Below are 11,538 nucleotides of genomic sequence, written 5' to 3'. Positions count from 1 at the left end.
TACCACATCACATTCATCATCTGAAAATTCGATGTCACTATAACACCTTATAAAATTTTGAGGTAGATCTGAAAACTTATTTACCACTACATTATCAATAAAATCCTCATCTGAAAAATCTTCATCTTCATATATATTCAAAAATCTACACTCAACTATATTAGTGTCACAGGATTTGCCGAAGTCTTTATTTTCATTGACCCCACTAACCTTTGTGGAAAAGGAACCCTTAGTGAAGGTCCTGGGAAAGACTGAACTCCCTTTTTCCCAAATTCCCTTTGAGCTTTTGGAGGAGGTCCAACTTGCTTATCTAATGTTGGTGTGATTAATCGTTGAGGGAAAGGTACTTCTGGCCTTTGGGAACTTCCCAGAGAAATGGAACTGAGTTCTTGTGATCTTCTATTATTCTTCTCCTCAATTCTAAACATGTCGTTCTTCAGAAGTTCTTCATGATTTTTTCCACTTCTCAACCCAACATCATCACACTTTTCATTGGATCTTGACTGTGTAGGAGGGGGATCTTCTTTAAACCATTTTGAAACAATACTATCAAGCTTTGCCCCCAAATGTTTGAACTCCTCACTCTGTGACTTGTGAATTTCAACATTTTTAGGTGGTTGAATTTCATTTTGTTTGTGACTCTCTTACATTTATAGCTTGCACTTTTGAATATCTGAGGAACTTCCATCCAACTTTTGTTCGACCATTCATGGAGGTTCAATGTCACTTGATCAATTAACGAATAAGCTTCATCTACACTTTTGTCCATAAAAGAACCTCCAGCTGATGAATCCAATAAAGTCTTGTCTGAGAAAGAAATTCCCCCATAGAATATGTGCAAAATCAACCATTTTTCAAAACCATGATGAGGGCACTGTCTTTGAAGACTCTTGAATCTATCCCATGCTTCAAATAATGATTCTCCATATGCCTGAGAAAAATTTGTTATGCAATTCCTCATATACACCGTTCTACTTGGAGGGAAAAAATGATTTAGAAATTGCTTCTCCAATTGTTCCCAACTTGTGATGCTTTGAGGACAGAGAGAATATAGCCAAGTCCTTGCTTTATCCTTGATACTGAAAGGAAATATCATCAATCGAACTGCATTTGCTGATACTCCTTCACATTTCACCAAATCACAAATCTCTAAAAATGTTTCAAGATGCAGATAAGGACTTTCTGATACTTCTCCTCCAAATTTGTGACCTTGTATCATGAAAATTATCTCTAGGTCTAGTTGGAAACTTTCTACTTCAATTTGAGGTTGCACAATGGGAGATAAAAATCTTGCAGAAAAGGGTGTAGAAAAATTTCTCATGGTCCTGCTTGACATGTTAGTGCTCATGGATATTCAAGAAGAAAAAGAAAATTATCAAGAATCAAAAACAAGAAATAAAATGCAATATGAAAAGCAAGAAAGCAAATGCAGAATTTAAATTGCAAGAAAGAAAGTGCATAATGAAAACAAGAAAGAAAAGATAAAAGAAAAAAGAAAAATGTCTAGAATAATTCATATGCTAAAAATTTCAAGATATGTTTACAAAAGAAAAGAAGAAAGAAACAAGATCAAAAGAGAAAACAGAGAAAAGTTAGATTAGAGTACTAGAAATCAAGAATGCAAAGTTAGAATTAGAATTAGAATTCCAACAAAAAGAGTTGTCAAGAATGTTATTCAAGAAAGGAAAAACTTACGAAAACAGAATTTTAACAATTAGTTATAACTATGCAAATCAAAAGAAAAAAGGAAAAGTTATGTTTAGTCTAACTCAATTAATAATTCCTAATGTTATAGCGCAGTCCCCGGCAACGGCGCCAAAAACTTGTTACGCTCCGCAAGTGTACGGAAATGTCGCAAGTAATATAAAAGAATATCGTATCCACAGGGACTGGAATAAGCACTAGAAATGTCTCAATGCGAATTAGCTAAACAACTATCCAATCGTTTCAAAAGCAAAGTAAAGGTAAACAAATCTAATATTAGAGATCAACAAACAAGAGTTTAGTGTTTTGGGTTATGATAAAGGGAGATTCTAGGAGTTTTGGTTTCTTTGTAAGATTTCTTGAATGTAAATGGTTCACCAATTCTTATTCCTCAATTGCCAAACATGTAGAAAGTTGTCGGTTCCCTCTTGCAATAGACAACCGGCTAAGGACTGAGAAATGTATCTAAATAGGATTAATTAGACATGAACCTACGTTGTCCTTACACAGAAGCGCACCTATTACTATGCCTTCCTCGGATATCAACATAGAAGCCCACAACTTATTAATCTATAAAGATACAAGAAGCTAATCATAGAATCCATCCTACTCTCTTGAATATTCCTATTTCCTCTTCAAGATTATCTCTCAAACGTCCTTACACGGGCTTGCACCTGTCACGTGGATCCCTCGGATGATCGAGTGAGAGTTTATCCTTACCAAGTCCATAAGAAATCCAAACAATCAATCAAGAATGAGAATTAAGCACAAACCACCATCAATCATTCAAGATCTAATTGATACAAGCAAGATAATGTCATTGAAACAAGAAAATGGCAAATCCATAAGAGATTACATCAATCCATCATACAAATACTCCCTTAATCCTAGAATACAAGATCTACTCCATGAATCGAGGAAGAAAACCCGAAAGAATAGAGATTACAAGCACTCCTTGAATCCCCATCCAAACAAGAAGAGGAAAAGAAAACATCTTTGCTTCAAAAGGAAGGAATTCCTGGTTCAAAGGAATCGCCAAGAACTCCTTGAATCATTCTCCCAAGGATGAAGAAAAACATCAATCTTGCCTAATGCAAAGATTCCATCTTGACACGAAGTTTAAATAGAGGATGCAACCTTGGATACTTTAGGTTTTAGAGGTGATATTGATTGGCTTTCTGAAAGACTAGGTTGGGATAAATTGATGAACATGAAATATCCAACTTACCCTAGAATTGTTCTGGAAATCTCAACGGCCGTGTAGATCCACACGGCCATGTAAGGCTTCTGCTCTGGTTGGCTTCAAATCTTGACACGGCCGTGCGAGGTTCACACGGCCATGTCATCTTTCTCTTCTGTTGGTGCCAAACTCCACACGGCCCGAGCTCCATACCAGTGCAGGGCCGTGTGAGGTACACGACCCGATGCTTTCTCCCTTCGTCTCCTCCAATGCATGCCCAAAGATGTAGATTCTTCACCAAATCGACTCCTGTGTACAGAAAATGCACAAAAAGCAGATCTCCGAACCAAAAGAGTAAATATGCTAAAAGGAAAGCTGGAAGTATAAAAATGCATAGATCAAGCATGCTCAAAGTATGTAAATGTGCGTAAAAACATGCATAAAAGAGTATATAATCTACGCACATCAAGCTTCCCCTTCTTCAAGATACTAAGGAAGGCTACTAAATTCCAATGGGATGAGGAGTGTAATCGGGCATTCCAAGAATTAAAAAAATATTTGTCAACTTTACCTGCATTAGCCAAGCCTGTAGTAGGAGAAACATTATGGATTTACTTGTCAGCAAATGAGCATGCTGTAGGCTCAGTCCTAGTAAGGCAAGAAGGGAAGGAATAACAACCTGTATACTTTTTGAGTCATTTACTAAAAGGAGCCGAGTGCCACTATACCACACTCGAGAAGTTAGCTAATGTATTGGTGTTAGCCAGAAGATTACGTCCTTACTTCTTATTGCATGCAATTATAGTGTTAACTAACAACACCCTTGGCCGAGTCCTTCTTAATCCTGAGGCATTCAAGCGGTTAATCAAATGGACGACGGAACTTAGTAAATATGATATACAATATCAACCTCGGTCGGTAATTAAGGCACAAGCTCTAGCTGACTTCATAGTAGAGATACAAGGCCGAGAGGAAGATGGAACTTGGAGAATATATGTGGACGGATCTTCTACCTGACAAGGCAGTGGTATTGGGATTCTTCTTATATCACCAAGGGATGATCAGATGCAATTCTCTGTCTGATTAAATTATAGAACCACTAATAATGAGGTAGAATATGAGGCATTGATTGTAGGGTTACAGGCCGCCCGACATGTAGGGCCGCTCAAGTGTGGATGTATTTTGATTCCAAGTTAGCAGCACAACAGTTAACAGACAATTTTGAAATCAATAATGAGCGGCTTAAGTTATATGCAGAAGCATTTGGCAAGTTGAAATCAGAGTTCCAAGTGTTGGGTTTTTCGGGCCGCGAAAACCGCTTTTCGCGTCGCGGAAACCCCGAATCGCCCAAGCCACGGATCTCGTGCAAGGTAAAACCGAACGAAAATACGAGTATGAGTTTGAAAACTTTAATCTACAGTAGATCTACATAAGGATAAACCATTTATACCTTTGATGCGATGCCCTTCGCGTTCCCGCTCGTCCAAATGATGCCGGATCTCAAGACCGTCAAGCGCCGGTCCTCTAGAAGTATCCACACGGACACACTAGATGGAGATGACCAAAACCAAGGTGTGCTAGCACCTATGTGGTTCGGCCAAGGGAGGAGAGGGAGAGGGAGAGCTTGAGAGGGAGAAGGAGGAAGAGGCACACAAGTGAATGAAAAATGAATTTTTTCACCCAAAAACCAAGTGGCCGGCCACTTTTCAAAATTCACATTAATTGCATTAATTGCAATTAATATGAAACCATAAAATCACATTAATTGCATTAATTGCAATTAATATGAAACCATTAAGAGAGTGGCTTTGTCACTTCCATGAGGTGGCACCCATGATGATGTGGAACATCATTATTGGTCCACCTAATGCCAACTCACCAATGAGGTGGCAAAAGGTCAAGTCAAAATTGACCTTTGGTCTTCCTTCTCATGTCAAGTCAAACTTGACTCAATCTCTATCATGGTGGATCTAATCCAACCATTTGATTCCAGCCAACTTAATATAATGAATCTAATTCATTAAATTAAATTGATTCAATGAGTCAAAATCTAAATTAGACTCATTTAACACATGAATCAACTTGAGTCGAACTCAAGTTAGCCCAATTAGGATTACTCTTAATCCAATTTGATTCATCAAATGAATCTAATCCTCTTGGTTCATCATATGAACCTAATCTCCACCTAATTGTCCTAAGTGTGTGACCCTATAGGTTCTTGTAACATTGGCAATGCCCTAAACCCATTTAGGAGCATAAGGAATGAGCAGTATCTAGCAACACATCATTACTACCCAAGTTACAAGAATGTCGAGATCCGACATCACCTCGTGACTACCAATTGTGACTACTCACAAAATAATGACAAGTGTCCTTCTATCCTAGACATCTAGATTAATCAATGTGAGGCATAGACCGTGTCATCCTCTAATCAATCTAAATCTTGAACTCCAAGTAGACTCACTCGATCAAATGAGCTCAACATCTAATGTTGACTCATTTGGGCATGGCCATGCACTTAGTGGTCTCACTCTATCAAGAATACCGATGTCGCTCTCGTCATATGGGAGGGATAGATCCCATCTACATCACTCACATCCCTCTACATAATTCGTTATATACCCAATAATCGCTTTTATAGTCCACCCAGTTACGGGTGACGTTTGACGAAACTAAAGTACATAACTCCTTATGTAGGGATCCATGGTGACTTCAGGTCTAAGGACTAATAGTCATACTAATAGCCACATGAGAAAGTATATGACACTCATATAACGATCCATGATACTTTCTCATGGCGGGTCATTCAGTATACATTCTCTAATGCATACCCATGTGTCAGCTTGATATCTCTATATCCATGACTTGTGAGATCAAGTCATCGAGCTGACCTACATGCTAGTCTTATTGTATTAACATTGTCCCTGAATGCTAATACTCGACCAGGAATGATTTTAGAGTAGTGTTCCCTATATCATCTCACTATCGATTCAGCTAATCGATTGATATAGGTATGAACCTTCTACTCAAGGACGCTATTATACTTAGTATATTTGGCACTAATATAAATAAGTATAATAATCAAACAAAAGCCTTTATTAATATACAAGAATATGATATACATGAGTCCATACAATCATCAAATGATTGGCTCTAGGGCTCTAACTAACAATCTCCCACTAGCACTAGTGCCAATCAATATAGGCTCTAAGGCCTAAAGACCTAGTGTGACCATCATGCTTCCTCTGTGCCAAAGCCTTGGTCAAGGGATCTGCGATGTTAGCCTCTGTCGGTACTCTACAAATCTTCACATCTCCTCTATCGATAATCTCTCGAATGAGATGGAAGCGCCGTAGTATGTGCTTGGTCCGCTGGTGTGAGCGAGGTTCCTTCGCCTGTGCTATAGCTCCATTGTTATCACAATAGAGCTCAACTGGGTCAGCGATGCTAGGAACCACCCCAAGTTCAGTGATGAACTTGCGGATCCAAACTGTCTCCTTTGCTGCCTCTGATGTAGCAATGTACTCGGCTTCTGTTGTAGAATCAGCTACTTTTAACTCACAGCACCACCATTAATGCAAAATACGAACCCCGACTGCGATCTATAGTCATCCTGGTCAGTCTGGAAGCTAGCATCACTGTAACCCTTTACAGCTAGCTCATCATTGCCTCCATATATCAAGAAATATTCTTTAGTCCTTCTTAAGTACTTAAGAATATTCTTGACCGCTATCCAGTGACTTTCACCTGGATCTGACTGGTATCTGCTCGTCATGCTCAAAGCATACGAGACATCAGGTCGAGTACATAGCATGGCGTACATGATCGATCCTATGGCTGAGGCATAAGGGATCTGATCCATGCGGTCTCTCTCCTCTCTAGAAGAGGGACCTTGAGTCTTCGAAAGACTCACGCCATGTGACATCGGCAGAAATCCCTTCTTGGAGTTCTGCATGGCAAACCGAAGGAGTACCTTGTCAATGTATGTACTCTGACTTAGGCCAAGCAATCTCTTAGATCTATCTCTATAGATCTGTATCCCTAGAATGCGGGATGCCTCACCTAAGTCCTTCATTGAGAAGCAACTCCCTAGCCAGGTCTTGACAGACTGAAGCATAGGGATGTCCTTCCCAATGAGTAGTATGTCATCCACATATAATATGAGGAAGACAACTATGTCCCCTACAACCTTCTTGTAGACACAAGGCTCATCTTCGTTCTTAATGAAACCAAACTGTTTGATCGCATCATCAAATCGAAGATTCCAGCTCCGAGAAGCTTGCTTTAGTCCATAAATGGACCTATGCAGCTTGCATACTCTGCTAGTATGCTGTGGATCTACAAAACCCTCACATTGTGTCATGTACACATCCTCGAGTAGGTTTCCATTCAGAAACGCAGTTTTGACATCCATCTGCCATATCTCATAGTCATGGTAGGCTGCAATAGCAAGCATGATCCGAATGGACTTAAACATCGCTACTGGAGAAAAGGTTTCATCATAGTCAATACCATGAATCTGCTTGAAACCTTTAGCTACCAAGCGACCCTTATAGATAAGTCCATCCATGTCAGTCTTTCTCTTAAAGACCCACTTGCACCCAATGGGTTTTACCCCTTCAGGTGGATCAACCAAAGTCCATACTTGGTTGGTGTACATGGATTCCATCTTGGATCTCATGGCTTCTAGCCATTTCTCGGAATCTGGTCTCATCACAGCTTCTTGATAGGTGGTAGACTCATCCTCTATGAGCACAATGTCATCATGGTCAGACAAGAGAAATGAGTATCTCTCAGGCTGACGACGTACCCTATCAGACCTGCGAAGAGGTATGTCTACTTGAACCGGTTGTTGTTCCTCAACTCCTTGTGGAACAACATCATCCACAACACTTTGTGGTTCCAGTTCAATTTCCATCGAGGCATCAGTGTTATTGTTCGCATCTTGAACTTCTTCAAGATCGAACGTGCTCCCACTAGTCTTTCTAGAAACAAAATCCCTTTCTAGAAAGACCCCAGTCTTTGCCACAACTACCTTGTGCTGACTGGGAATGTAGAAGTAATATCCCTTAGTTTCCTTGGGATATCCGATGAAATAGCACTTGTCGGATTTGGGTCCTAACTTGTCTGAGACTTGACGTCGAACGTAAGCCTCACAACCCCAAATCCTCATGAAAGACACCTGGGCATCTCTCCCAGTCCATATCCTATATGGTGTCTTTATCACGGCCTTTGATGGAACTCGGTTGAGTATGAAAGCTGCCGTGTCTAGAGCATATCCCCATAGATATGTCGGAAGATCTGTGTGACTCATCATAGATCGTACCATATCTAATAAGGTACGATTCCTCCTTTCGGATACACCATTCCACTGTGGTGTTCCAGGAGGAGTGAGTTGAGGTAAAATCCCACACTCAGCTAAGTAGTCACGAAACTCATGGCTTAAGTATTCACCACCTCGATCTGATCGAAGTACCTTAATACTCTTGCCAAGCTGGTTATACTTCATTCTTGAATTCTTTGAACTTTTCAAAGGATTCAGACTATATGTCATCAAGTACACATAACCGTATCTACTGAAATCATCAAGAATGTGATGAAGTACCTATAACCGCCTCTAGCGGCGACATTGAAAGGCCACATACATCACTATGTATGAGTCCTAACAAATCACTCTCGCTATGCCCACTAAAGGGAGTCTTGGTCATCTTGCCTCGTAGGCATGACTCGCATATCTCATATGATTCAAAATCAAATGAGTCAAAAACCATCCTTATGGAGATGGGATAGCGCTTGTCATTTATATGACCTAGGCGACAGGCCAGAGGTAAGTTTGGTTCAAGTCATTCGACTTGATCCTCTTGGTATTTATGTTATAGAACAGGGCTCTCTAGGTCTAGAATGTAGAGTCCGTTTATCGAGGTGCACTACAATAGAACATATCGTTTAAAAAGGCGGAACAACATTTGTTCTTTATTATAAACGAGTATCCTCTCTTGTCCAAACAAGAAACTGATATTATGTTCTTTGTCAAGGCGGCACATAACAACAATCGTCTAATTCTAGTACTAGCCCAGGCGAGATAGATGATAAGTTCCTACAGAATAGCAGTAACTCGTGCTCCATTGCCTACTCGTAGGTCTATCTCACCCTTCGTCAATGCTGCTATTCCTCGGCGCTTGTACATTAGTACAAATGTGCGGCACATCCGGTATCTAATACCCACGATGAAGAAATAGAGGTTGACTTCTATAACATTTATACCTGAAGTAGAAATCTTATTTCTCTTCTTCTTAAGATCTTAGGTATTCTTTGGAGTTCCTCTTCCAGTGCCTTGCTTGTCCTTGATATAGGTGACAAAGATGTTCAACCATATCGTAAGCGCTCATAAACTCATGTTGCTTTGAAGCTCAAAGTTCATGGTTGCGAGCATAAGACAAGACACATCTAATCGTCATCTCGATGCTTCTTGTAAGCATCTCGGTGTGCTCGCGTAGTGGAAGGAGGGGCCTCCGGAATGGGCTGCTCCGAACGTCAGTTTACGTTCTTGGGTGAGAACTATTCTCGATTCCTGTACCAGTCAATTTCGTTGAGCTTGTCCTTCTTAAGGACAGATCGCAGAGAGAAAATGTTCGTATTTGACGTCATGGTTATCTACAACAGAAAATTTGCAGAAATAAATATCATATTCTTTAAAAATCATTTAATTAGGCCTTTAATTAAATGATGCTCCCACTGAATTCTATAATTCTTATGGGACAAGATCCACATCATACTAACCCTTGAGTTAGCTTTGGCTAATACGCCCAAGGCTTAGTATGATCGGTAGGTAACGATTACCAATTACATCTCTATGCAACTCTTGTTTATAGAATCAATATCCGCATTTATATTAAAACTCGAGTTAGCTTTGGCTAATACGCCCGAGAGTTAACATAGATGTGATTTTGACCTATCTTTTCCAACCGTTGGAATAATGCCTATAGTTGACTCGATCCAACCGAGTAACTATGAATACTCAATCTAATTGAGTTTTTATTCACCCATGCGTTGATAGACGGGACCAAGATTGTCCCTCCGTACCCTACCAAGATAATATGTATTGCTCTGCTTTGGCAGATTCAACAATACATGTGATCGAGGTAGTGATAGGTATCACGGCACGGTTAGGCATTTTAGAGTTGGTTCGATCTAGATCTAATCTAATCGAGAAGAATGCATCTTGTGCACGACTTAGATCTAATCTAATCGCAAGGGTGCATCATGTGCACGACTTAGATCTAATCTAATCGTTAAGGCACTAATTAATTAATTAATTATTAAACATGCATCAAATACATAATAATTAATTAATTAATCTATTTGTGATTTAGTCATGGCCCTACTACGATCTTCTCAAGCCAATGAGAAGATCGATTGGTCAACCTAGGGTCAACAGCTTCTCCAAGCGCCTCCCTTTGACCACCTTGTGTTGCTCGTGCCGCCTCGGAACTCCGTCTCGTGTGGACCCTCCACCGCTCCAATTTGTACATTACAATTTGAAACTCGAGTTACATTCGAGTCTAAATCTAATTTACAACAAGAAAATATGAGAAGGCACGACACGCAGGTCGCGAATATAATACAACACTCGCAAACACATAACGGCACGCAGGCCGTATTATGAATTACAACACAACCAATCATATTGGGCTTTGGGCCATGACTATCACAAATTAATATATATAATTCAAAATTATATATTTTCATAATTTTCTATAATTTTAAAATTAATTTTTACAATTTTACGAATAAAATTTCCCGGCGGTCCCGTTTAGCGGTTTCGGGCGCAATCGCGGAACGGATCCCCTTGCGGGGCCCAGGGGCATCGCCCCTACCCGCGATCTAACCATCGCGAGGGTTCCTTTGCGATCCAACAGCGCCTAAACCCGCTGTCCCAAAATGATTTGGGTCGAGACATTGCCGTTTCGGAAAAATCTTCCCGGCGGGTTCGTTTTTAGCGATTTCGGGTGCAATCGCGGAGCAAATCCCCTTGCGGGGTTAGGGGCAGTACCCCTACCCACGATCTAACCATCGTGAGTTGCTCCTTTGCGATCTAATGGCACCCAAGCTCGCTGTCCCAAAAGGATTTGGGGCAAAACGAAGCCGGTTTTGAAAGATCTTTCCGGTAGCCGAAGCCTACAAGTGCCGAGACACTTGTGCTTCGCTTCTACGGAAAAATTACCCATAAAATCATAAAAAACTAATTTTTACAGAAAATCACAGAAGGTTTTATTTTTCATAAAAATAAAAACAAACTCGTAAGGCTTTTCCATTTGATCAACCTTTGTTGGGTTTTTCGGGCCGCGAAAACCACTTTTCGCGTCGCGGAAACCCCGAATCGCCCAAGCCACGGATCTCGTGCAAGGTAAAACCGAACGAAAATACGAGTACGATTTTGAAAACTTTAATCTACAGTAGATCTACATAAGGATAAACCATTTATACCTTTGATGCGATGCCCTTCGCGTTCCCGCTCGTCCAAATGATGCCGGATCTCAAGACCGTCAAGCGTCGGTCCTCTAGAAGTATCCACATGGACACACTAGATGGAGATGACCAAAACCAAGGTGTGCTAGCACCTATGTGGTTCGGCCAAGGGAGGAGAGGGAGAG

General features: G+C 40.4%; 1 non-coding gene across 1 annotated transcript; it reads left to right on the top strand.

Moving 5' to 3' along the window:
• Positions 1-857: 857 nt before the first annotated feature.
• On the top strand, positions 858-963 carry LOC122007433. The gene has a single exon (XR_006118931.1). It is a non-coding gene; the product is annotated as a small nucleolar RNA R71 (small nucleolar RNA).
• Positions 964-11,538: the final 10,575 nt, after the last annotated feature.

This window comes from Zingiber officinale, chromosome 7B (genome assembly GCF_018446385.1).
Source record: "Zingiber officinale cultivar Zhangliang chromosome 7B, Zo_v1.1, whole genome shotgun sequence".
In the NCBI taxonomy this organism is placed as follows: domain Eukaryota; kingdom Viridiplantae; phylum Streptophyta; class Magnoliopsida; order Zingiberales; family Zingiberaceae; genus Zingiber; species Zingiber officinale.
The sequence above is the reverse complement of the archived record's forward strand: the minus strand, read 5'-3'. Positions and strand labels throughout refer to the sequence as shown.